Here is a 24,461-nt window from a genome sequence, read left to right as displayed (position 1 = left end):
GCAGACATGGAAACATGGCGGACTAAAGAAAACTCTATCCCGACGAGAATGGGATTCGAACCCACGCGTGCAGAGCACAATGGATTAGCAGTCCATCGCCTTAACCGCTCGGCCACCTCGTCCTCTGGTTTATAAGTTTCAGAGGAAAAAGCCGGTCGGGGTCATGACCTCAGGAACGTTTCCAGATAAACAGCTCAGGTATTTACGTAGGTGCAGGAACATTTGAGAGATAAATTTAGCCCTTACGCCAAGTAAATCTAGTCTGTCAGACTAGAAGGCTTGTAGCGTTATTATGCTGCCCTCATCAATTACAGAAGAATCACATCTCTAGCACCAAGAGAATTTTGGAACTAAAATACCAAAGTATCGGTCATTGTTAAATCCCTACTTATTTGAGCTCAAATGGTGAAGCATTCTCCAGAAGACTTAAATATAGTTGCATTTCTTTTGGGGAAAGGAATGTAACATGACCAGTATATTTATGCTGTTTGACTGTCAATCGTCATAGGAAATGTCAAAATATTTGCCAAAATGATACATTTTTACAGTACCATAAACACATGAGCCGTGTTAACGTGCGTGATGACCTTTCAAAAACAGTGATCTTTACCTCATATTGGACTTATAGGATGACATTTAATTGTTTCTCTGGTACCTGAGTACTGATTTCTTTGTCCACTGGGCTGGTGTGTAAAGACTCATTGCTTCGCACATGATGCCTCTTCTTCAAGAAGAGGGGCTTACTGGAGAATGTGGGCATCGATCCCACTACCTCTCGCATGCTAAGCGAGCGCTCTACCATTTGAGCTAATTCCCCTGTGAAGTACTGTAAGTCCTTGGTTTTGCCAGCTTCGTGTCAAGAACATGTCACAGCGTATTAATGAGGAGGAGAACATTTTGGATAGAATCTGATCTTGCAGACATGGAAACATGGCGGACTAAAGAAAACTCTATCCCGACGAGGATGGGATTCGAACCCACGCGTGCAGAGCACAATGGATTAGCAGTCCATCGCCTTAACCACTCGGCCACCTCGTCCTCTGGTTAATAAGTTTCAGAGGAAAAAGCCGGTCGGGGTCATGACCTCAGGAACGTTTCCAGATAAACAGCTCAGGTATTTACGTAGGTGCAGGAACATTTGAGAGATAAATTTAGCCCTTACGCCAAGTAAATCTAGTCTGTCAGACTAGAAGGCTTGTAGCGTTATTATGCTGCCCTCATCAATTACAGAAGAATCACATCTCTAGCACCAAGAGAATTTTGGAAGTAAAATACCAAAGTATCGGTCATTGTTAAATCCCTACTTATTTGAGCTCAAATGGTGAAGCATTCTCCAGAAGACTTCAATATAGTTGTATTTCTTTTGGGGAAAGGAATGTAACTTGACCAGTATATTTATGCTGTTTGACTGTCAATCGTCATAGGATTGATGATGCATTTTTACAGTACCATAAACCCCTGAGCAGTGTTAAGGTGCGGGATGACCTTTCAGAAACATTGATCTTTACCTCATACTGGACTTATAGGATGGCATTTAATTGTCTCTCTGGTACCTGAGTACTCATTTCTTTGTCCACTGGGCTGGTGTGTAAAGACTCACTGCTTTGCACACGATGCCTCGTTTTCAAGAAGAGGGGCTTACTGGAGAATGTGGGCATCGATCCCACTACCTCTCGCATGCTAAGCGAGCGCTCTACCATTTGAGCTAATTCCCCTGTGAGATACGGCAAGTCCTTGGTTTTGCGAAGTTCGAGTCAAGAACATGTCACAGCGTATTAATGAGGGGGAGAACTGTGGTAACTTCAGCTAGAAAATAACGACTCGACAACGTCTTGGCCGTATTTGCCCTTTATATAAGGATGGCGAAATGAACTTTACATCCAGCGCTAATCTGTAGACATCTCTGTCGGCGGCAGATCAAGCATACAACAACGCCGGGGTGGAAGTGTCCTTCAAAATAAATGCAACATATGCAACATCGACCCCTGGTGGGTGCATAGCTCTAACTCTGATAAGGACTACTTAACTTAATAATGTTCACATTATAACACTTCTCCCCCTTTAAATTCCAACATTCCCCCCAAATTAACAGCTTACTTCTTTCTTGAAGAAGAAGAGCTTACTGGAGAATGTGGGCATCGATCCCACTACCTCTCGCATGCTAAGCGAGCGCTCTACCATTTGAGCTAATTCCCCTGTGAAGTACTGCAAGTCCTTGGTTTTGCCAAGTTCGAGTCAAGTACATGTCACAGCGTAATATATAAAAAAAATATATAAAAATTAACTAGGAGAAACCAAACAGTGGTGTCTTTAGCTTGCGTACACTCAGAACTTAAAGTATTGTCTCAACAACTGTAAATACCAACCCCTGGAAAACATGACAGCTTTAACATTCAGTCCACTTAAACTGTTCAAACATTCAGTCTGTCTGGAGGTCTGCGAGTGCGCTGTGACCTTCGCACCACCCCCGGTGACCCAGCACTCACTGCTGGTGTGGGAGTTTTGGGTGGATCTGGTGTAGGGACACTGAGAGGGGTCTGGGTGTCAGTGTGAGAGTGTTCATCCTCTCTGGAGGACCCAGAGGTCTCTGCCTGTGACTCTCTCTCTTGTGGACCCACCTCCACAGTTGTTGATCTCACCACTGAACACTCAGCGGCACTGTCTGTCTCCAAACCTGCATCCTGCCGCAGGCATACATGATCCTGATGTCTGCGGAACATACGTCCATCAGTCAGCTTAACAACATATGAGACTGGCCCACTCCGCTTGAGAATAATCCCAGGTAGCCACTGCTGGTTGTTATTGCTGCTGAAATTCCTCACATAGACACAGTCATCTGGTTTTAGCTGTCTCTCACGTGCATGTTGATCATGTCTTTCTTTCTGTTTTTCCTGCTTTCCCTCCACTTTTGCCTTCATGTCTGGACGCAGCAGGTCCAGTCTCGACTTGGGCCTATGCCCCATCAGCATCTCTGCTGGCGTGCATCCCGTTGTAGATTGTGGCGTGAGGCGGTATTTAAACAGGAAACGTGAAAGCTGAGTGCTGAGTGAATCTCCTGTCATCGGCTTCAGGCCCTCCTTCACTATCTGAACAGCCCGCTAACCCATTTGAGGCTGGATGGAAAGGAGCTGTCCGTATGTGATGAATGCCATTCTGCTGCATGAACTCACTGAACAGCTCACTGGTGAATGTCGGCCATTATCAGTGACCAGTTTGTCAGGCAACCTGTGGACTGCAAACACTTGCCTGAGTTTGTCAATGGTGGTGGGGGCTGTGATATTGCTCATGATGTGGGCCTCTATCCATTTAGAGTGTGCATCCACCATTATAAGAAACATCTGCCCCATGAAAGGACCAGCAAAGTCCAAATGTAACCTAGACCAGGGGCGGTCTGGCCACTCCCATGGGTGCAAGAGAGCAGGTTGAGGCATGTTCTGATTGGTCTGACACTGTGTGCATGATTTCACCTTGTTCTCCACATCCTGATCCAGTCGATGTAGGATCTCGCAAGGCTTTTCATCCGAGATACACCTGGATGAGTCTCGTGTAATTCTTCCACGATCTGTGCACGGCCTGGGGGAGGCACGATGACCCTCGCACCCCAAAAGTTGCAGCCATCCTGCAGACTCAGTTCTGTTTTGCGTTTAGCATAAGGCCTCAACTCCTCTCCTTCCACCACACTGGGCCAGCCCTGTAAAAGGAAAGTTCTGACCTGGGACAGTACTGGGTCCCTCTCTGTCCACCGCTTTATACAGGATGCTTTTACAGGTGTCTCTGCCAGCCTCTCCAGTGAGAAAACAGTCTCTGGCGGTACATATGTAACAGCAGGTTTTTCAGGTAACGGCAGCCTACTCAGTGCATCGGCGTTTGCATTATCCTTACCTGCTCTGTACACTATAGTGTACTGGTAGGCTGACAGTGTGAGCGCCCAGCGCTGTATCCTGGCTGAGGCTAGCGGCAGGATGCATCTGGTCTCGCTGAACAGGCTCATCAGTGGTTTATGGTCCGTATAGATTTTAAATGCACGGCCATAGAGATACTGATGAAAGCGCTTGACAGCAAAAACGATGGCTAGGCCTCCTTTGTCCAGCTGAGAATATCCCTTCTCCGCTGCTGTCAGCGTACGTGAAACAAAACCAACCGGCTTCTCTGACCCATCTTCCATAATATATGAAAGAACTGCCCCGACGCCATATGGTGAAGCGTCACATGAAAGGGTTATCTCCTTATCTGGGTCATAGTGAACGAGGAGTGTCGCTGAGTGGAGGAGCTCTTTCACTTCCTTAAAAGCTCCCTCCTGCTCTTCACACCACTGCCAGTTAGTGTCATTGTGCAGCAGCTTGTACAGTGGGGCCAAAACCTTTGAGAGGTCAGGCAGAAATTTGCCATAATAATTTACCATGCCCAAAAATGATCTTAGTTCAGTGACACACTTGGGGCCTCCTTAATAGCTCTCACTTTATCTTCCACTGGGCAGAGACCTTCTGCTGTGATCTTGTGTCACAGGTAGGTCACACTTGGTGCTAGGAACACACATTTGCTGCGCTTTAATCGCAGCCCTGCCTCTGAGAACCTCTTCAGCACCTGTTCCAAGTTAGCCAGATGCTCGGCCTCCGTGGCTCCTGTGATCAAAATATCGTCCAGGTAGACTGCTACATGCGAAATCCCCTGCAGCAGAGTGTCCATTGTTCGCTGGAAAATGGCGGGACTGGACGCCACTCCAAACACCAGGCGATTGTACTTGAATAATCCCTTGTGTGTATTAATTGTAACATACACTTTTGAATCCTCATCAAGTAGCAGCTGTTGGTACGCCTGGCTCATGTCAAGCTTCGTGAATAGCTTACCTCCTGCCAGGGTCGCAAACAGGTCATCTATGCGTGGCAACGGATACTCCTCCAGCTTCGAGACCTGATTCACTGTGAGCTTGTAGTCTCCGCATATCCGTGCAGTTTTGTCCTCTTTCAAAACTGGAACAATGGGCGCCGCCCACCTTGAAAACTGGACTGGTTCAATGATGCCCAGCTTCTGCAACTGCTCCAGCTCTTCCTCAACTTTGCCTTTCATGGCATAAGGCACAGATCTGGATTTGAAAAACCGAGGCGTGGCCTCAGGGTCGACATGGAGCTTTACTGTCGCGTCCTTAAGTGTGCCCAGTTCATCCCTGAATACGTCACTGTACTGTTTCAGAATGTCCTCTGTTGTGCGCAGATACTTTATGTCATGCCAGTTGAATCGAATTCGAAAAGACTGGGCCCACTGCCTTTAGCTACCACCAGTCTGGCTTTCGCCTTTTGACCCTCTGCTGAAATGTCCACAAAGATCACTCCTAAGTGAGGAATGGGCTGCCCTGTGTAGGTCCTGAGAGGAGGCAGGTCAGACCCCCACGTTCTCCTGTACGTCTCCTCACTGATGACGGATGCAGTAGCTCTTGAATCAGTCTCAAATGTAATGTCCTGCCCTCTGACATTCACTGTGGCATAATTGGGTTCAGGTGGTTCCTCGTCTGTTTCCACCCCAAATATGTTGTAGGAACACACACCTTCTTCCTCTAGATGGTGAGTGGTTGCCTGAGCCCGATGCGTTTTTTCCAACCCAGGCTTCCCCTTTCCCTTTGAACTTCTGCACTTTTTAGCTAAGTGCCCCTTTTTATTACAAGCATGGCAAACAGCGTCTTTAAATTTGCAATCATTGGCATAGTGTGCCCCCCCACACCGAAAACACTCCACCCGCTTGGCATGCTTAACAGTCTCTCTCTTGACTTGGTGCACTGCTGCTGTCTGTGCTCCTCCATTTCCTTTCTGAATGTCTTTTGCATTATTAGCAGCCATCTCCATACCTTGGGAAATCTCCAGGGCTTTCTTGAAAGTCAGTGGTGGGGTTTCCGCCAGCAAGCGGCGCTGTATAGCATCATTATTAATGCCGCACACAAGTCTGTCACGGAGCATATCATCTAACACTGTCCCGAAATCACAATGCTCTGACAGCTGCCGCAACTCAGCCACAAAGTCAGCTACAGACTGACTTTGCTTCCTGAAATGGCTGTGAAACTTGAATCGTTGGACTATCACAGAAGGTTTTGGATTATGGTGGTTCGCCACGAGCTTGACCAGTTCATCATATGGGATATCCCCTGGTTTCCGCTGTGGGGCCAAGTTCCTTATCAGCTTATAAGTCTTTGCTCCACACGCACTAAGGAGAATAGAGCGCTTTTTAGCCTCCTCTGTGATCTCATTAGCAGAGAAAAAGTGTCCCAGCCTTTCTTCATACTCTGTCCAGTCCTCGTTTCCCTCCACAAATTCACCGATAGTCCCGTATGTAGCCATCCGAGCGTGAGGCTCCCTGTCCCCCTGCAGCTCCTCTGCAGCCACAGGTGCTTCTCTCTCGTCCTCGAGCTGCTCCTCTGCAGTCGCCGACGCTGTGCCTGCTGTCCTCGCAATGGATCGTGTCTCCCCTTCTGGCGCTGTTCTGTCCGCGGGTCACTTGTAACCGCCGCCTAGCCAGNCCTCGAGCTGCTCCTCTGCAGTCGCCGACGCTGTGCCTGCTGTCCTCGCAATGGATCGTGTCTCCCCTTCTGGTGCTGTTCTAACTAGCACACTTTAGCCTAGCTTAGCTAAAACAACAAAACAGAGACTACACGTCCAAAAAATAAGTTTCACCTCGTCGCCAAAAATATGTGGTAACTTCAGCTAGAAAATAACCACTCGACAACGTCTTGTAAATTAAGAGCTTGCTTCTTTCTTGAAGAAGAGGGGCTTACTGGAGAATGTGGGCATCGATCCCACTACCTCTCGCATGCTAAGCGAGCGCTCTACCATTTGAGCTAATTCCCCTGTGAAATACTGCAAGTCCTTGGTTTTGCCATCTTCGANCTTCAAAATAAATGCAACATCTGCAACATCGACCCCTGGTGGGTGCATAGCTCTTACTCTGATAAGGACTACTTAACTTAATAATGTTCACATTGTAACACTTCTCCCCCTTTAAATTCCAACATTCCTCCCAAATTAACAGCTTACTTCTTTCTTGAAGAAGAGGAGCTTACTGGAGAATGTGGGCATCGATCCCACTACCTCTCGCATGCTAAGCGAGCGCTCTACCATTTGAGCTAATTCCCCTGTGAAATACTGCAAGTCCTTGGTTTTGCCAGCTTCGTGTCAAGAACATGTCACAGCGTATTGATGAGGAGGAGAAAATTTTGGATAGAATCTGATCTTGCAGACATGGAAACATGGCGGACTAAAGAAAACTCTATCCCGACGAGGATGGGATTCGAACCCACGCGTGCAGAGCACAATGGATTAGCAGTCCATCGCCTTAACCACTCGGCCACCTCGTCCTCTAGTTAATAAGTGTCAGAGGAAAAAGCCGGTCCGGGTCATGACCTCAGGAACGTTTCCAGATAAACAGCTCAGGTTTTTACGTCGGTGCAGGAACATTTGAGAGATAAATTTAGCCCTTACGCCAAGTAAATCTAGTCTGTCAGACTAGAAGGCTTGTAGCGTTATTATGCTGCCCTCATCAATTACAGAAGAATCACATCTCTAGCACCAAGAGAATTTTGGAACTAAACTACCAAAGTATCAGCCATTGTTAAATCCCTACTTATTTGAACTCAAATGGTGAAGCATTCTCCAGAAGACTTAAATATAGTTGCATTTCTTTTGGGGAAAGGAATGTAACGTGACCAGTATAGTTATGCTGTTTGACTGTCAATCGTCATAGGAAATGTCAAAATATTTGCCGAAATGATACATTTTTACAGTACCATAAACCCCTGAGCAGTGTTAACCTTTCAAAAACATTGATCTTTACCTCATACTGAACTTATAGGATGGCATGTAATTGTCTCTCTGGTACCTGAGTACTCATTTATTTGTCCACTGGGCTGTAAAGACTCATTGCTTTGCACATGATGCCTCTTCTTGAAGAAGAGGGGCTTACTGGAGAATGTGGGCATCGATCCCACTACCTCTCGCATGCTAAGCGAGCGCTCTACCATTTGAGCTAATTCCCCTGTGAAGTACTGTAAGTCCTTGGTTTTGCCAGGTTCGTGTCAAGTACATGTCACAGCGTATTAATGAGGAGGAGAACATTTGGGATAGAATCTGATCTTGCTGACATGGAAACATTGCAGACTAAAGAAAACTTTATTCTGACGAAGATGGGATTTGAACCCACGCAGAGCACAATGGACAAGCAGTCCATCGTCCTAAACACTCAGCCACCGCCTCCTCTCTTCAGTATATTTCAGACAGGACATGAAGAACATGTTATATCTTACTGCTGTCCCATTAATGAATACAAATCGAAAAGACTTTTTCTGCACCCTGAAAACCAAAGAGTAATCTTAAGTAAGCATTTCAACAACTGGCTTGAATTCTTCAGCATTTTATTAAACAGTAAAACTTTTTAATCAACATATTTTCTACATTATTATTACTGCTGAAACATTACATTTTATTCTACCTTGATATGTCTGCCTTTGGCACTGAAACACTATACAGTGACTATGCTTGACAACATGGCAGCTAGCACACAGATAGCATGTTGCTATTGCCACTCAGCAGATTTAAAACTGCTCGTTCCCCTTCATTTACCACTTCACAGGGCCCTCTTGGAACCAGTGATATCTGTTCTGTGTCTTTATGCACCTGAATCACTGACAATAAATCTGTTAACGTCACCACTTAAACATAAAACACAGAGTTATCACTCTATCAGGCTTTATTTTGATTCCTGCACTGCTGTGGCATGGCCATAAATCATATCTGCATGGCACTGTGGCGGGCCTACAGTATAATCTACACACTGAAGTTCAGCAATACCAGAAGCTGCCATCACTGATGTGCACTGACAGTGTCTCCATGGCAACTATATAAATGTTTTTCCTTGCACACACATACACACACAGATACTACCCTTCACAGGCAACCATGCTGAAAAATGTGCTTCCATCTGGTGACAGGTCTGTATTCTGTGCTGCAGTCATCGCCACTGAGCACACTGTCACAACCGGTGATCTTCACCGTGCAGGTCTCTGCGCTCACACACAGCCGCTGGATTTATTTTCTCTGCCGCATCTACTGTTCCCACTCTAAACAAGTCTAATGTTGCTCCATTCACCTGATGCATGGCAGAGAAATAAGCCCGGCCTCGCCTCGTGAATGTTTCTGATTCCTGCAGATCTGCTCTCATCTTTCATGCATGACCGGCTCAGGAACTTACCTGGATCAGGGAAGACCCCCAGGCTGTGGCCTGAAATATGACACAACTAATTTTTCTGACCTCACAGTCTCAAGTAAATAAAGATGTATACACAATCCCACAGAGATGTGGACCACCGTACGTCTCATTCGTCACACAGTGACAGAGACACTCAGACATTTTTACCAGTGTAACAACAGAATGGTGTTGCCAAGAAAAGAAAGCCTGTGTTTTCCAATACAGCCTCATTGGTGGATTTAGATAGCAACATGTGGACAGCCACCCATGGCGACATCTTGTTGGGGGGTTGTGTGGGTGCTCAAAAAAAAAGGTTGTTACATTTGCACGACCAGTTTTCCATCGACCATTTTCACATGACGTCATTGACATCATGTCATCGGGTGGGTCAGAGTCGGCACACTTTCTAGTTTGTGCAGGCTTCTGCTGAGAAGGTCTCTTCTCATTCTCAGAGGTGGTGGTAGATGGGGAGGGGGGCTGGGTCAGGGGGTAGTTTGACCACAGGTCTCCCCATACATACATATATATATGAAGGGGATATTCACCCTGGGCACCAAAGAAGCTAGAACCACCACTGTCCAGCCTCCAGCAGGACTGAAAGAAGTATGGACAGTTTTTTTATTTATTTTTTTCAAGATAACATGCAGTTTGTATGAATATAAGCTTCAGGTGCCCAGTTTGGATAAACCCCTTATTTACAGCTGGAGAGAAACCAAAATAATAATATTCCACTGAGCCAATTAATAGTTGATGGAAGTATTATAGAGTCCAATGTACGGGGGCCGACGAGGCTGCAATGGCCTAAAACACTTCTGATCGGAGAAACAAGCTGAAAATTCATAAATGATGCAGATTCAAAAACACATACGAAAATACAAAACAAATACAACAGAGGGAACGTGCTTGCAAATGAAAAACGTGCTGCAGGAAGACAAAACAAAATTAACAGCAAACACGCTGTAAAATACAGAAAGGATGCGACAACAAAAACACAAACCACCAAAACAAATGCAACAGAAAAAAGAGCTGCATATTCAGATAACACAACTGAAGTGCTGCAGGCCTCTAGGGGGAGCTAGACCTTGACCATAAGCTTGAGCTTTGACCTGAGAGGCCAGACCAAAGACAGTTGAGAAAGGAGACGGTTTTGCAGTTTATATATTTATATATAGATTAAGATTAAAAGATTAAACTACAGTGTTCTCGGTTTCACAAAGATATTTCAGACTGGTCTGTAGTGTTGGTCCGGTCTTAATTGTGCTCATAGATTAGTTGAACACAAGTAATCAAAGTAAAGACTGACCAATTTTAAGCCAAAAACGTCTAACTCAGGCCTAAGGCCAATGTTACCATGGTAACAATCAATGACACCTGCACTGACCAGTATTACCCAATAACAAAAAAAAGGAAATCATGGCTTATAATTTGTGGTTTGCTGAAATTGTTATGGAGAAAGCAAAGAGAGGGGAGATTTTTTTTTATTGTTTCACGCTGAATTTCCAAAGTAAAACATCCTTGTAAGTGTTGAATTCTTCCAAAAGACATTTTCTGCTGGGGTAAACAGAGCTGAGAGGTTGGATGCAGTTCCATCTGCCATTTTTTTTTTTTTTAATATTCCCCCAAAATTCAACGCACTACAGTCCATCTTAAGATAATGAAAAACCAAACTGCCTTGTGCAACAAATAAACTGAAGTCTGACTATTTGTTATATCTAAGACACAGTCAGTCTATCTTTGTGAAACCTGACTCAGATATTGTTTGGGGCCCGTGCTTCTTGGGAGGACAGTCTCCAGTTTGCTTTGAAAAGTTTGTACAAAATAGGTTATGGCACGTTACAACATTGAAAGACGTGCAGACTGTGTAAACTGGAAACACTGAACTCCCTGTGGGTTTGAATGTGATGAGGCTGCAGCGACACTGACCGAATGAATGGATGGAAATAAAATGTGAGGTCGTGGGTGGGCCGTTTTATTTTCTCAATACTTGTAACTCAGGATCTTCACACTGATCTAAACCACCTCATTTAGGGGTAAAACTGAGAGCAGTCATTTTTGACTTTTTCTCTATGGAAGCAGAGAACGATCATACTCCGAAATATTTTTTGTGAGATAATGGGATAAAACGATTTTTTTTTATCATCCCGAGATAATGAGATATTATCAGGAGAAATTGATTTTGACTGAACCTCATACGCTACGTCACAGATCCAGATATCAGTCCAGATAATCTGTATCTCTCGTGCATCATTCGTTAACCATGAAGACAACGAATTAAGTATTAAAAGACACAGCGTGATTTCTGCCTCAATTAGACCTTGATTAAAATATTCTCTGATGCGTTGATCAATGCGTAGTCCTGACATTTTCAGTTTACAGCACTAGGAGTTAGCATCTGTATCTGATCTCTGATTAACAAAGTAATTATAAGGAGAAAACAAGGCTCATTATCTCGAGATAACAGGATGCAAGTATGGCCTTCCGTATATCTCCGGTCATCCCTGTTCTAACTGTTAAACTGCTTGTGTTTCTTGCTCTGAACTCATTTTAGCAACTTTCATTTCCACATCTCAGCAAATACAGTAGTGAGAACAGTGTTTTCATAACTGATGGTGGCCAGCCCACAAAAATAAGAACAGAGCTGTAATAAACCAGAATTATCCTTTAAACCTGTTTGGTTAAACATGTCTGACACTGTGTCCCTAGTTTCCTTTAAAGTCCATTCCGCAGTTATTGCACTCCACATGCGGCAAAAGCAGTTGGTTAATAATTCATTTCCAAGGGTATAAGTGTGTATCTAAGGCCATTTAAGAGATCATCTGAAGACAAATGTGAAACGAGCAGGAATCAGACATAATGACCCTAATATCCCTGATTATAGGAAGTGCTATTTCCCCCTCTGAGGCCCCTCAAATCATTTGAATTCATACGTCATTAATCAGTCTGGCCCGAGACTTGCGCTGCGAAATGTTCAAAAAGCTCCTATTAATCAAGTGCTATTATAAGCCCTGACAGGTGCCCACCTGCTGCAGCATACCTCACATCTCCTTCCTAACACTCATTAAACAATGTTGTACGATCAACTGCAGGGAGCGGTTCATCAGAGGTCAGTTTATCAGCTTTCAGTTCCAGACTTCTTAGCAGTAACAGAAATCTCCAGGGTGAGTTAGGAAAGCAAGTGGAAGAGTAGATTCTCAGGTTGGTGCATATTTCCATGTGCATCATGCATCTGTTATACAAACTCGTGGTTCTACATTCACACAGATGTTGTCACTTTTCAAGCCAGAGGTGCATCAGGTGTTGTTCTAGTCACACTGGACTGGAATTTACAAGGGACCTCATGATTTACGAAACACAATGTCTCTAAAGCTACAATATGCATCAGCTTTTCTTAGGAACATTATCATTAGCGGTTTGACAATTTGACACTTGCTTTGTCCAGAGCTTTCAATTGCATTGCCAGGTTTTCATCAGCAGAGTCTGCTCAGTGAGGTCATTGATCCTGCTTTAACACTTGAATTTGATCAATAAAGTCCTATTTCATCACATCCTTTCACATCTCAACTATCACAATTCTAAGCAACTAGAGACAAACCTTTTATTTTTACTCCACATAGATCAGAAACCTTTTGATATAAAATTAGTCACTGAAATCAGTTGAGAAATATAAATATTATAGAGCTTCTTATCCAGAAAAACCACAGCTCCTCTGTTTATTCATATTTGTTTACTGGGCAGTCTAGCCTGGTCAGATATGGCTGTGAGGTTGACATTTGATCCAGCAGCCAACGCATATGGTGCAAGCTTGCAGAAAATGTCCAACTTGCAGGTGGGTGAAATGCAAATGAGAAAAGTGTGTTTTTAATGGGACAAAGTGTAAGAACTGGTCAAATGTGGTAGATAAATAGGGGGCAGCATTTTGCCTCTCTGCCTCTTCAGTCCCATCTCTCCTTCCCCCTGTGCAATAGTGGGACTGGCCATTAAACATCCTGTCATTCAGGGTCTGCATGAGCGTGCGCATGTTTTGTGACTGAGCCCACCAGCCTATGTTATTCTGTAGTTTGCTGAAGGTCTCAGAGGTGGTGATGTTGTACTGGACTGTGTTACACTCACACAGTCTTTATAATAGCTGCAGCTGCAGCATTTAAATAAACATGTAAATATTTGTAACCTCTTTGCAAGCAACACAAGGTACGGACTAGACAGCTGCTACTGCCCAAAATAATCTGCTACATGATGTGTTGTGCATTTTAATAATCAGTAGATATTGCAGATAGATATGTAGCTGCAGAGACTCATTCAAAATCAACAAGACCTGACTATCAAATATGTATGGCAGTTAAGTTGTGCATCACTGTCTGTTGTCCGAGCTCCTACAGACAGTCAGCAGACAGCAGCTGTGTCCAGGCTATTGCTGTTCGAGGAGAAATGTATAGTACAGCCATTCAAAGAGGGACATTTGTAATTTTGTTTCTATGGAGCGTTTTCATGACTCTTTGTCAATGATATTGTATGAAGATTAGTCATAGTTAATGATTAATGATGTCAGTGTTCTCATGGTAATAAAGGTTGTCAACACCAGTTGTTAGTCTGGTCCATTCATTAATTTCTGACTGCTTAATGCTGAGATAACTAGCATCTGGAAAGCACTGAAGAAGTGGCAATAAAACATACACTAAATAAAGATGGACGTAGCCTCTGTGTGTCTGGAGCTGGGACTTCATACATGCCGGTTTGTGGCAAGCATATGCTAACCCACCTGTCAATCAAAGTGGCCACTCCCTTAATTATTTGTATATTATAATTATATTATATTCATATTTATTAAGAAGCGTTAATAAAATGTAAACAGGTGAGTTATATAAACAGTTGTCATGAAGGAGTAATGTAACTATAGAAACCAAAACTGTTTATGTACTAGGTTGTAAACATGTTGATTTCACCTGTAAAGTTGGACATTTTAACATGGGAGTCTATGGGGATTGACTCATGGTTGGAGCCAGCCTCTAGTGGTCATTGGAGGAACTGCCGGTTTTGGTTCTTCAGGGTTGGTTCCATTTTTCAGCCCTGGATGTTGATGCTTGGAGTAAAACATCACTAGAGGCCTTTGTGTTTTTACCATCCATCACTGTTGATCTTCCCTTTCACCATAAAAGCCACAATTTCGCTGACTGCTGCACCCACCAATGTTCACTTAGATATCATTAAAAGGGGATTGATGTTCACACATCTCATTTGTCCATCTGCTGCTATTAGGGATGTACTGGAAGTCACATAAAGTAGCTACAAGCTAATTCAGAATAGTCAGTGAACGCCTCCTCCACAATCATAATTTATGAACATCCCGCCACTGCAGTGGCTCGACACTCAGTTCCAGCTACAGTATATATGCTCCACATCCTCCAGATCAAGGTTTCAGTGTCCTGTCCTCGGGGAGCAAGCAGGCATTGTTATGCTTGTTGTCTCTCACAGAGGAGGCGAAAGAACCTGAGGAGCCCCTGAATCTGAATCATATAGACTCTACTGGAGCTCAGCTGGCTCCTCACACAAAGCCATAATATCTGTTTGTTTTCACAGTTATTGGGAAATTGATAAAAACAAACAAACAAACAAAAACTGTCTGACAAACAACAGTTTATGATTCTTGTTCAGCAGGATAATCTTCACTAATGAACAGTTCTTTTATGATTGTTGAAGCTTAAATACAATCAGCAGAATAACTGACGTGATGACGTTTAACGTCCCCGATAACCTCTGTAGTCTCATTTAGGCACTTACTGGCAACCGGCCCTTTTTAAATCCTTGTACTGGTGTGTAATTACTGTAACAGACTTGATGTTCACAGGGAGGCTAAACAAACACTTACATGTACCTCACACTGACAGAGTTTGAGCTGCTTCTGTCTGGCCGGCGATTCAGGGCCCCAAGGGCCAGCTGGAGCATATACAAAAGGTCTTTTATTTCCTATGCTATGAAGGAACACAGAATGACTGAATCCAGGAACACCGGTCACTGGTATTTCTGTAACGGATCTGCTGGTACCTGCTCCTTGGTACTGATGTATGTTGTATATGTCATATGTTTTTAATGGTGTGCTCCGTTATGTGGAGTGTATGTACTTGTACTGTACTCTTGGTGAAGATAAAGACAAATTTCACCTGAGGTGGACAATAAAGTAAATCAATCAATTACTATCTGATTATAATTACTATATCAATTACTATTTGAGGTTGTGTGTCCCCTCAGAGTTGCCGTGAAGGTTTTTTCTGCAACCAACCATTTAATCAAAACTTGGTCGACTAAGACTCTTCAAATCAACTAATGTTTGGTCAATTATTAGAGGGCAACCCTAACACTGTAATTGAGGATTTTTCTGCTTTGTGTTACCTTAGTGAGTGAACAGTCAGTAATAGATCAAAAAAAGCAAAAATATACTGTAGCTGTCACCTTTGGGTCAAGTCTGTAATTTGAGCGGACACTAATAATTGGGACAATAGTCGGACAGACAGACATAAGACTGGACAGCATCACCCAACTCTGCTGCTATAAGGCCAAATGTCAGGGCCTTGCATCATTATAGAAGTTCAAAGTAGCAGTTATTTTGCCAGGTTAGAAAACATAGAAAACAGACTCTCTCTTGAAGAGCTGTGATGTAAATTTTACCATCAATATCCACAAACCTTTCACAGACATACAGCCGATGTGGTCTCAGGACAGAGCACTTTACCCTGCCCTTGTGTTCATGGAGCTCATTGTTCATAGTTATCTTTGCTGTATCTGCCCAAAGACACTAATGCCATTAGTCAGCAGTCTTACGTGTGACACACACTTTCATCCGCCAGCAATAAAGTCCAACCACTCCTGTTAGTGTGAGGGACAGCAGTCTGTGTTTTGTTAGTGCTGAAGAAAGAGTGTGTGCTGTCAGGGCTGTGCATGTGTGTGAGCTTTTCAGTGTTTGGCGTCCTGGTAAAATAAGAGGGATACAATTTTCCATCCTAAGACACCTTGAGGGAGAAAAGGAAAAAAAGTGAGCTCATAAGAGACGCAATGTGAGGTCTGCTTCCCCGTGCCAGCATTTGTCTCTCGTTCTCTCCAAGTGCCCTGGAGCAAAACAATGAGAAGTGCTCATATTGAAAAGTATACCTGGCATCATGTTTTCCTTGGTGATGAAAAATATACTCCTGGCTTACGCTGGTGCCCAGAAAACTTATCCACACATGCCCCTCAACAGAACCTGAATGCAGGTCTTGGATATTTTATTTGAACTTTATTTGAAGGCCATGTGTCCAATTGGCAGGAAATGTGTTCTTGGCTCCGATTACTTTGCCAGGAACCAGAATAAGGCACAACCTTTAGTGTAGCCCCCCTCCCCCCCTCAGACTGCAAGGCTGCCAGGAAGCTTTTAGCAGAAGCTTCTGCTTCCAAACTTGCTCAGACTGAGCTTCTGTCACCTTGAACCACTGTGCACACAATTACTGTCGCACAAACAGCATCATTACCTGAATGCACACACTGCTAACCACAGTAATCTAAGGTAGTTTCTAGATAGCTCTGTCACAGTGCAGCTGGAGTGACTCACTTTGTTTGACATGATGTTCTGAAGGGCTGACAGTGAGGTTTCCCACATTTAGACTTTACTTGGGCAGACCACCAAGGTATGTTAATGGCCGACTCTCGTTGACATTGTATTTGTATGTATGTTTTTTTTTAAATCTTTTTAAACTATTCTCTACTCATTCCCTCTACTTGAGAAAGAGGGAGACGCATGGTATTACATTAGAAGACGTGGACCCCGGTGGCTCAACTGGTAGAGTGCATACCACTTAGGCTTATCTCATCTTATGTCATCCCCTCTCTCTCTCCAACTTTCCTGTCACTCGCTCACTGTCCCTATCTGAATATCTAAATCCAAAAAATATAACTTAGAAAAAAAAAGAAGACGTGGACACGGTGGATACTGAACGGACAAGTCAGTTCACAATTCCAGTCAGTGGTCGGCGAAGCTGCAGGCACAGGTAAAGACACAGCTGAGGGAGAGGCAGAAGCAGCAGATCCCAGTGTGGTGAGAGGTATATGTCACTGAGGAATATTAAATGAATGCAAGTGTTGTGTTGACATTCACACAGTCTTTCTATTTATATTAGCCACGTTTAAGTTCCTTGTGAAATACTCAAAGCAGGAAGCTTACCTGCAATAACTGATCCTTGCAAATTTGACATATTAATACCCATGCTAAAGTAGACGTTTTGGTTCAATCTAGTGTTCCATAGACAATCAGTAATATTAACTAGTGATGGGTCGGTCGCGAACAAGAGCCGGATTAGAGCCGGCTCTTTGAAGTGAACGACGGGAGCCGGCTCCCGATCGAGAGCATTTTTTTTTTTTTTTTTAATTGTCTTTTAAAGCCGCATTGGTCAACATGTGAGGCTGTGGCAGCGTCTGTGTGACTACACTGAGCAGGAGGGGGGAGGGGAGGGGTTACAGAATCTCGCATTTTGTGTTTTGTTTTTCACTGTACATGGTTGCACATTTTAATTTATATTTTCTTGCGTGATGTTTAGTTCATTTTGTGTTTTTTCACAAATTAAAATGGGTCTTTTTTATTTAAAATTTATTTATGTATATGTTAAGTTATGTTACGTTTATTAATAAAGCCATATACATACTATACATATGTTATATTTTATGTTTTTTTACATTAGTTATTCATTTTACACATAATTTGGTAATAAATTAATTTAAGTAACAAAAAATCTGAGGAGCCACTTGGGAGCGGAAAGAACCGGCTCTTTTTAGTGAACCAAGCCAAAAGAGCCGGCTCTCCACAAAGAGCCGGAATTCCCATCACTATAAAATACCAAAGTATCGGTTCTTGTTAAATCCCTACTTATTTGAGCTCAAATGGTGAAGCATTCTCCAGAAGACTTCAATATAGGTGCATTTCTTTTGGGGAAAGGAATGTAACGTGACCAGTATATTTATGCTGTTTGACTGTCAATCGTCATAGGATTGATGATGCATTTTTACAGTACCATAAACCCCTGAGCAGTGTTAATGTGCGTGATGACCCTTCAAATCCACTGATCTTTTCCTCATACTGGACTTATAGGATGGCATTTCATTGTCTCTCTGGTACCTGAGTACTCATTTATTTGTCCACTGGGCTGTTGTGTAAAGACTCACTGCTTCGCACACAATGACTTGTCTTCAAGAAGAGGGGCTTACTGGAGAATGTGGGCATCGATCCCACTACCTCTCGCATGCTAAGCGAGCACTCTACCATTTGAGCTAATTCCCCTGTAGAGTACTCTGACTCCTTGGTTTTGCCAGCTTTGTGTCAAGTACATGTCACAGCATATAAATGAGGAGGAGAACATTTTGGATAGAATCTGATCTTGCAGACATGGAAACATGGCGGACTAAAGAAAACTCTATCCCGACGAGGATGGGATTCGAACCCACGCGTGCAGAGCACAATGGATTAGCAGTCCATCGCCTTAACCACTCGGCCACCTCGTCCTCTAGTTAATAAGTGTCAGAGGAAAAAGCCGGTCCGGGTCATGACCTCAGGAACGTTTCCAGATAAACAGCTCAGGTTTTTACATTGGTGCAGGAACATTTGAGAGATAAATTTAGCCCTTACGCCAAGTAAATCTAGTCTGTCAGACTAGAAGGCTTGTAGCGTTATTATGCTGCCCTCATCAATTACAGAAGAATCACATCTCTAGCACCAAGAGAATTTTGGAACTAAAATACCAAAGTATCGGTTATTGTTAAATCCCTACTTATTTGAGCTCAAATGGTGAAGCATTCTCCAGACTTCAATATAGGTGCATTTCTTTTGGGGAAAGGAATGTAACATGACCAGTATATTTATGCTGTTTGACTGTCAATCGTCATAGGAAATGTCAAAATATTTGCCAAAATGATACATTTTTACAGTACCATAAACCCATGAGCCGTGTTAACGTGCGTGATGACCCTTCAAAAACATTGATCTTTACCTCATACTGGACTTATAGGATGGCATTTCATTGTCTCTCTGGTACCTGAGTACTCATTTATTTGTCCACTGGGCTGTTGTGTAAAGACTCATTGCTTTGCACACGATGCCTCTTCTTCAAGAAGAGGGGCTTACTGGAGAATGTGGGCATCGATCCCACTACCTCTCGCATGCTAAGCGAGCGCTCTACCATTTGAGCTAATTCCCCTGTGAAGTATTGCAAGTCCTTGGTTTTGCCAGGTTCGTGTCAAGTACATGTCACAGGGTATTAATGAGGAGGAGAACATTTTGGATAGAATCTGATCTTGCAGACATGGAAACATGGCGGACTAAAGAAAACTCTATCCCGACGAGGATGGGATTCGAACCCACGCGTGCAGAGCACAATGGATTAGCAGTCCATCGCCTTAACCACTCGGCCACCTCGTCCTCTAGTTAATAAGTGTCAGAGGAAAAAGCCGGTCCGGGTCATGACCTCAGGAACGTTTCCAGATAAACAGCTCAGGTTTTTACATTGGTGCAGGAACATTTGAGAGATAAATTTAGCCCTTACGCCAAGTAAATCTAGTCTGTCAGACTAGAAGGCTTGTAGCGTTATTATGCTGCCCTCATCAATTACAGAAGAATCACATCTCTAGCACCAAGAGAATTTTGGAACTAAAATACCAAAGTATCGGTTATTGTTAAATCCCTACTTATTTGAGCTCAAATGGTGAAGCATTCTCCAGACTTCAATATAGGTGCATTTCTTTTGGGGAAAGGAATGTAACATGACCAGTATATTTATGCTGTTTGACTGTCAATCGTCATAGGAAATGTCAAAATATTTGCCAAAATGATACATTTTTACAGTACCATAAACCCATGAGCCGTGTTAACGTGCGTGATGACCCTTCAAAAACATTGATCTTTACCTCATACTGGACTTATAGGATGGCATTTCATTGTCTCTCTGGTACCTGAGTACTCATTTATTTGTCCACTGGGCTGTTGTGTAAAGACTCATTGCTTTGCACACGATGCCTCTTCTTCAAGAAGAGGGGCTTACTGGAGAATGTGGGCATCGATCCCACTACCTCTCGCATGCTAAGCGAGCGCTCTACCATTTGAGCTAATTCCCCTGTGAAGTATTGCAAGTCCTTGGTTTTGCCAGGTTCGTGTCAAGTACATGTCACAGGGTATTAATGAGGAGGAGAACATTTTGGATAGAATCTGATCTTGCAGACATGGAAACATGGCGGACTAAAGAAAACTCTATCCCGACGAGGATGGGATTCGAACCAACGCGTGCAGAGCACAATGGATTAGCAGTCCATCGCCTTAACCACTCGGCCACCTCGTCCTCTGGTTAACAAGATTCAGAGGAAAAAGCCGGTCCGGGTCATGACCTCGGGAACGTTTCCAGATAAACAGCTCAGGTTTTTACATTGGTGCAGGAACATTTGAGAGATAAATTTAGCCCTTACGCCAAGTAAATCTAGTCTGTCAGACTAGAAGGCTTGTAGCGTTATTATGCTGCCCTCATCAATTACAGAAGAATCACATCTCTAGCACCAAGAGAATTTTGGAACTAAAATACCAAAGTATCGGTTATTGTTAAATCCCTACTTATTTGAGCTCAAATGGTGAAGCATTCTCCAGACTTCAATATAGGTGCATTTCTTTTGGGGAAAGGAATGTAACATGACCAGTATATTTATGCTGTTTGACTGTCAATCGTCATAGGAAATGTCAAAATATTTGCCAAAATGATACATTTTTACAGTACCATAAACCCATGAGCCGTGTTAACGTGCGTGATGACCCTTCAAAAACATTGATCTTTACCTCATACTGGACTTATAGGATGGCATTTCATTGTCTCTCTGGTACCTGAGTACTCATTTATTTGTCCACTGGGCTGTTGTGTAAAGACTCATTGCTTTGCACACGATGCCTCTTCTTCAAGAAGAGGGGCTTACTGGAGAATGTGGGCATCGATCCCACTACCTCTCGCATGCTAAGCGAGCGCTCTACCATTTGAGCTAATTCCCCTGTGAAGTATTGCAAGTCCTTGGTTTTGCCAGGTTCGTGTCAAGTACATGTCACAGGGTATTAATGAGGAGGAGAACATTTTGGATAGAATCTGATCTTGCAGACATGGAAACATGGCGGACTAAAGAAAACTCTATCCCGACGAGGATGGGATTCGAACCAACGCGTGCAGAGCACAATGGATTAGCAGTCCATCGCCTTAACCACTCGGCCACCTCGTCCTCTGGTTAACAAGATTCAGAGGAAAAAGCCGGTCCGGGTCATGACCTCGGGAACGTTTCCAGATAAACAGCTCAGGTTTTTACGTAGGTATAGGAACATTTGAGAGATAAATTTAGCCCTTACGCCAAGTAAATCTAGTCTGTCAGACTAGAAGGCTTGTAGCGTTATCATGCTGCCCTCATCAATGACAGAAGAATCACATCTCTAGCACCAAGAGAATTTTGGAACTAAAATACCAAAGTATCGGTTATTGTTAAATCCCTATTTATTTGAGCTCAAATGGTGAAGCATTCTCCAGACTTCAATATAGGTGCATTTCTTTTGGGGAAAGGAATGTAACATGACCAGTATATTTATGCTGTTTGACTATCAATCGTCATAGGAAATGTCAAAATATTTGCCAAAATGATACATTTTTACAGTACCATAAACCCCTGAGCAGTGTTAACCATTCAAAACTATTGATCTTTACCTCATACTGGACTTATAGGATGGCATTTCATTGTCTCTCTGGTACCTGAGTACTCATTTATTTGTCCACTGGGCTGTTGTGTAAAGACTCTTTGCTTTGCACACGATGCCTTGTCTTCAAGAAGACGGGCTAACTGGAAAATGTGGGCATCGATCCCACTACCTCTCGCATGCTAAGCAAGAGCTGTACCATTTGAGCTAATTCCCCTGTGAAGTACTACACGTCCTTGGTTTTGGTAGGTTCGTGTCAAGTACATGTCACAGCATATAAATGAGGAGGAGAACCTTTGGGCTAGAATCTGATCTTGCAGACATGGAAACATGGCGGACTAAAGAAAACTCTATCCCGACGAGGATGGGATTCGAACCCACGCGTACAGAGCACAATGGATTAGCAGTCCATCGCCTTAACCACTCGGCCACCTCGTCCTCTGGTTAACAAATTTCAAGCGAAAAGACAGGTCCGGGTCATGAACTCAGGAGCGTTTCCAGGTAAACACCTCAGGTTTTAACGTAGTGCGGGGACATTTGAGAGCTTAATTTAGGCCTTATGCCTAGTAAATCTAGCCTGTCAGACGAGAAGGCTTGTAGCGTTATTATGCTGGCCTCGTCAATTACAGGAGAATCACATGTTCAGCACCTGTGACTACAAATTGAAAAGACCAAGTTTGGTCTTTTCAATTTTTTCTAATTTTTTTTCACCACCCTGCAAACTGACAAGTAATCTTAACTAAATTTTCAAACAACTTCCTTGAAGACAGGTGCATTTGTTTTGTGGAGCTAAATGAAGTGAGAATAGCGTATTTATGATGTTAACTATCAATCCGCATAGGAAATGCCAAAATATTTGCCGAAATGATGCATTTTTACAGTACCATAAACCCCTGAGCAGTGTTAATGTGCGTGATGACCATTCAAGAACATTGATTTTTACCTCATACTGGACTTATAGGATGGCATTTCATTGTCTCTCTGGTACCTGGGTACTCATTTATTTGTCTACCGGGCTGGTGACTGCTTTGCACACAATGCCTTGTCTTCAAGAAGAGGGGCTTACTGGAGAATGTGGGCATCGATCCCACTACCTCTCGCATGCTAAGCGAGCGCTCTACCATTTGAGCTAATTCCCCTGTAGAGCACTCTGACTCCTTGGTTTTGCCAGCTTTGTGTCAAGTACATGTCACAGCATATAAATGAGGAGGAGAACATTTGGGACAGAATCTGATCTTGCTGACATGTAAACATGACGGAATAAAGAAAACTCTATCACGACGAGGATGGGATTCGAACCCATGCGTGCAGAGCACAATGGATTAGCAGTCCATCGCCTTAACCACTCGGCCACCTCGTCCTCTGGTTAACAAGTTTTAGAGGAGAAAGCCGGTCCGGGTCATGAACTCAGGCATGTTTCCAGATAAACAGTTCAGGTTTTTACGTCGGTGCAGGAACATTTGAGAGATAAATTTAGCCCTTACGCCAAGTAAATCTAGTCTGTCAGACTAGAAGGCTTGTAGCGTTATCATGCTGCCCTCATCAATTACAGAAGAATCACATTTCTAGCACCAAGAGAATTTTGGCACTAAAATACCAAAGTATCGGTTCTTGTTAAATCCCTACTTATTTGAGCTCAAATGGTGAAGCATTCTCCAGAAGACTTCAATATAGGTGCATTTCTTTTGGGGAAAGGAATGTAACGTGACCAGTATATTTATGCTGACTGTCAATCGTCATAGGAAGTGTCAAAATATTTGCCCAAATGATACATTTTTACAGTACCATAAACCCCTGAGCCGTGTTAACCATTCAAAAATATTGATCTTTACCTCATTCTGGACTTATAGGATGGCATTTCATTGTCTCTCTGGTACCTGAGTCCTCATTTATTTGTCCACTGGGCTGTTGTGTAAAGACTCATTGCTTTGCACACGATGCCTCGTCTTCAAGAAGACGGGCTAGCTGGAGAATGTGGGCATCGATTCCACTACCTCTCGCATGCTAAGCGAGCGCTCTACCATTTGAGCTAATTCCCCTGTGAAGTACTGTAAGTCCTTGGTTTTGCCAGGTTCGTGTCAAGTACATGTCACAGCATATTAATGAGGAGGAGAACCTTTGGGCTAGAATCTGATTTTGCAGACATGGAAACATGGCGGACTAAAGAAAACTCTATCCCGACGAGGATGGGATTCAAACCCACGCGTGCAGAGCACAATGGATTAGCAGTCCATCGCCTTAACCACTCGGCCACCTCGTCCTCTGGTTAATAAGTTTCAGAGGAAAAAGCCCGTCCGGGTCATGACCTCGGGAACGTTTCCAGATAAACAGCTCAGGTTTTTACGTCGGTGCAGGAACATTTGAGAGCTAAATTTAGCCCTTACGCCAAGTAAATCTAGTCTGTCAGACTAGAAGGCTTGTAGCGTTATTATGCTGCCCTCATCAATTACAGCAGAATCACATCTCTAGCACCAAGAGAATTTTGGCACTAAAATACTAGTGATGGGTCGGTCGCGAA

General features: G+C 43.4%; 21 non-coding genes and 1 pseudogene across 21 annotated transcripts; all 22 read right to left on the bottom strand.

Annotated features, from left to right (window-relative positions):
* Positions 1–40: 40 nt before the first annotated feature.
* trnas-gcu lies at positions 41–122 on the bottom strand. The gene has a single exon. It is a non-coding gene; the product is annotated as a tRNA-Ser (tRNA).
* Positions 123–744: 622 nt separating this feature from the next.
* On the bottom strand, positions 745–817 carry trnaa-agc. Its single transcript has one exon. It is a non-coding gene; the product is annotated as a tRNA-Ala (tRNA).
* A 139-nt stretch (positions 818–956) lies between these two features.
* trnas-gcu lies at positions 957–1,038 on the bottom strand. The gene has a single exon. It is a non-coding gene; the product is annotated as a tRNA-Ser (tRNA).
* Positions 1,039–1,642: 604 nt separating this feature from the next.
* Positions 1,643–1,715, bottom strand: trnaa-agc. The gene has a single exon. It is a non-coding gene; the product is annotated as a tRNA-Ala (tRNA).
* Positions 1,716–2,123: 408 nt separating this feature from the next.
* trnaa-agc lies at positions 2,124–2,196 on the bottom strand. The gene has a single exon. It is a non-coding gene; the product is annotated as a tRNA-Ala (tRNA).
* Positions 2,197–2,411: 215 nt separating this feature from the next.
* LOC111226149 lies at positions 2,412–6,326 on the bottom strand (annotated as a pseudogene).
* A 434-nt stretch (positions 6,327–6,760) lies between these two features.
* Positions 6,761–6,833, bottom strand: trnaa-agc. The gene has a single exon. It is a non-coding gene; the product is annotated as a tRNA-Ala (tRNA).
* Positions 6,834–7,045: 212 nt separating this feature from the next.
* On the bottom strand, positions 7,046–7,118 carry trnaa-agc. The gene has a single exon. It is a non-coding gene; the product is annotated as a tRNA-Ala (tRNA).
* Positions 7,119–7,257: 139 nt separating this feature from the next.
* On the bottom strand, positions 7,258–7,339 carry trnas-gcu. Its single transcript has one exon. It is a non-coding gene; the product is annotated as a tRNA-Ser (tRNA).
* Positions 7,340–7,944: 605 nt separating this feature from the next.
* On the bottom strand, positions 7,945–8,017 carry trnaa-agc. Its single transcript has one exon. It is a non-coding gene; the product is annotated as a tRNA-Ala (tRNA).
* Positions 8,018–18,447: 10,430 nt separating this feature from the next.
* Positions 18,448–18,520, bottom strand: trnaa-agc. The gene has a single exon. It is a non-coding gene; the product is annotated as a tRNA-Ala (tRNA).
* A 139-nt stretch (positions 18,521–18,659) lies between these two features.
* Positions 18,660–18,741, bottom strand: trnas-gcu. The gene has a single exon. It is a non-coding gene; the product is annotated as a tRNA-Ser (tRNA).
* A 619-nt stretch (positions 18,742–19,360) lies between these two features.
* On the bottom strand, positions 19,361–19,433 carry trnaa-agc. Its single transcript has one exon. It is a non-coding gene; the product is annotated as a tRNA-Ala (tRNA).
* Positions 19,434–19,572: 139 nt separating this feature from the next.
* On the bottom strand, positions 19,573–19,654 carry trnas-gcu. Its single transcript has one exon. It is a non-coding gene; the product is annotated as a tRNA-Ser (tRNA).
* Positions 19,655–20,273: 619 nt separating this feature from the next.
* Positions 20,274–20,346, bottom strand: trnaa-agc. The gene has a single exon. It is a non-coding gene; the product is annotated as a tRNA-Ala (tRNA).
* A 139-nt stretch (positions 20,347–20,485) lies between these two features.
* On the bottom strand, positions 20,486–20,567 carry trnas-gcu. The gene has a single exon. It is a non-coding gene; the product is annotated as a tRNA-Ser (tRNA).
* A 619-nt stretch (positions 20,568–21,186) lies between these two features.
* On the bottom strand, positions 21,187–21,259 carry trnaa-agc. Its single transcript has one exon. It is a non-coding gene; the product is annotated as a tRNA-Ala (tRNA).
* Positions 21,260–21,398: 139 nt separating this feature from the next.
* Positions 21,399–21,480, bottom strand: trnas-gcu. The gene has a single exon. It is a non-coding gene; the product is annotated as a tRNA-Ser (tRNA).
* Positions 21,481–22,299: 819 nt separating this feature from the next.
* trnas-gcu lies at positions 22,300–22,381 on the bottom strand. The gene has a single exon. It is a non-coding gene; the product is annotated as a tRNA-Ser (tRNA).
* Positions 22,382–23,009: 628 nt separating this feature from the next.
* Positions 23,010–23,082, bottom strand: trnaa-agc. The gene has a single exon. It is a non-coding gene; the product is annotated as a tRNA-Ala (tRNA).
* Positions 23,083–23,221: 139 nt separating this feature from the next.
* On the bottom strand, positions 23,222–23,303 carry trnas-gcu. The gene has a single exon. It is a non-coding gene; the product is annotated as a tRNA-Ser (tRNA).
* Positions 23,304–24,121: 818 nt separating this feature from the next.
* Positions 24,122–24,203, bottom strand: trnas-gcu. Its single transcript has one exon. It is a non-coding gene; the product is annotated as a tRNA-Ser (tRNA).
* Between the last annotated feature and the right edge of the window lie 258 nt (positions 24,204–24,461).

This window comes from Seriola dumerili, unplaced genomic scaffold (genome assembly GCF_002260705.1).
Source record: "Seriola dumerili isolate Sdu_G_001 unplaced genomic scaffold, Sdu_1.0 BDQW01000149.1, whole genome shotgun sequence".
Classification (NCBI taxonomy): Eukaryota; Metazoa; Chordata; class Actinopteri; order Carangiformes; family Carangidae; genus Seriola; species Seriola dumerili.
The sequence above is the reverse complement of the archived record's forward strand: the minus strand, read 5'-3'. Positions and strand labels throughout refer to the sequence as shown.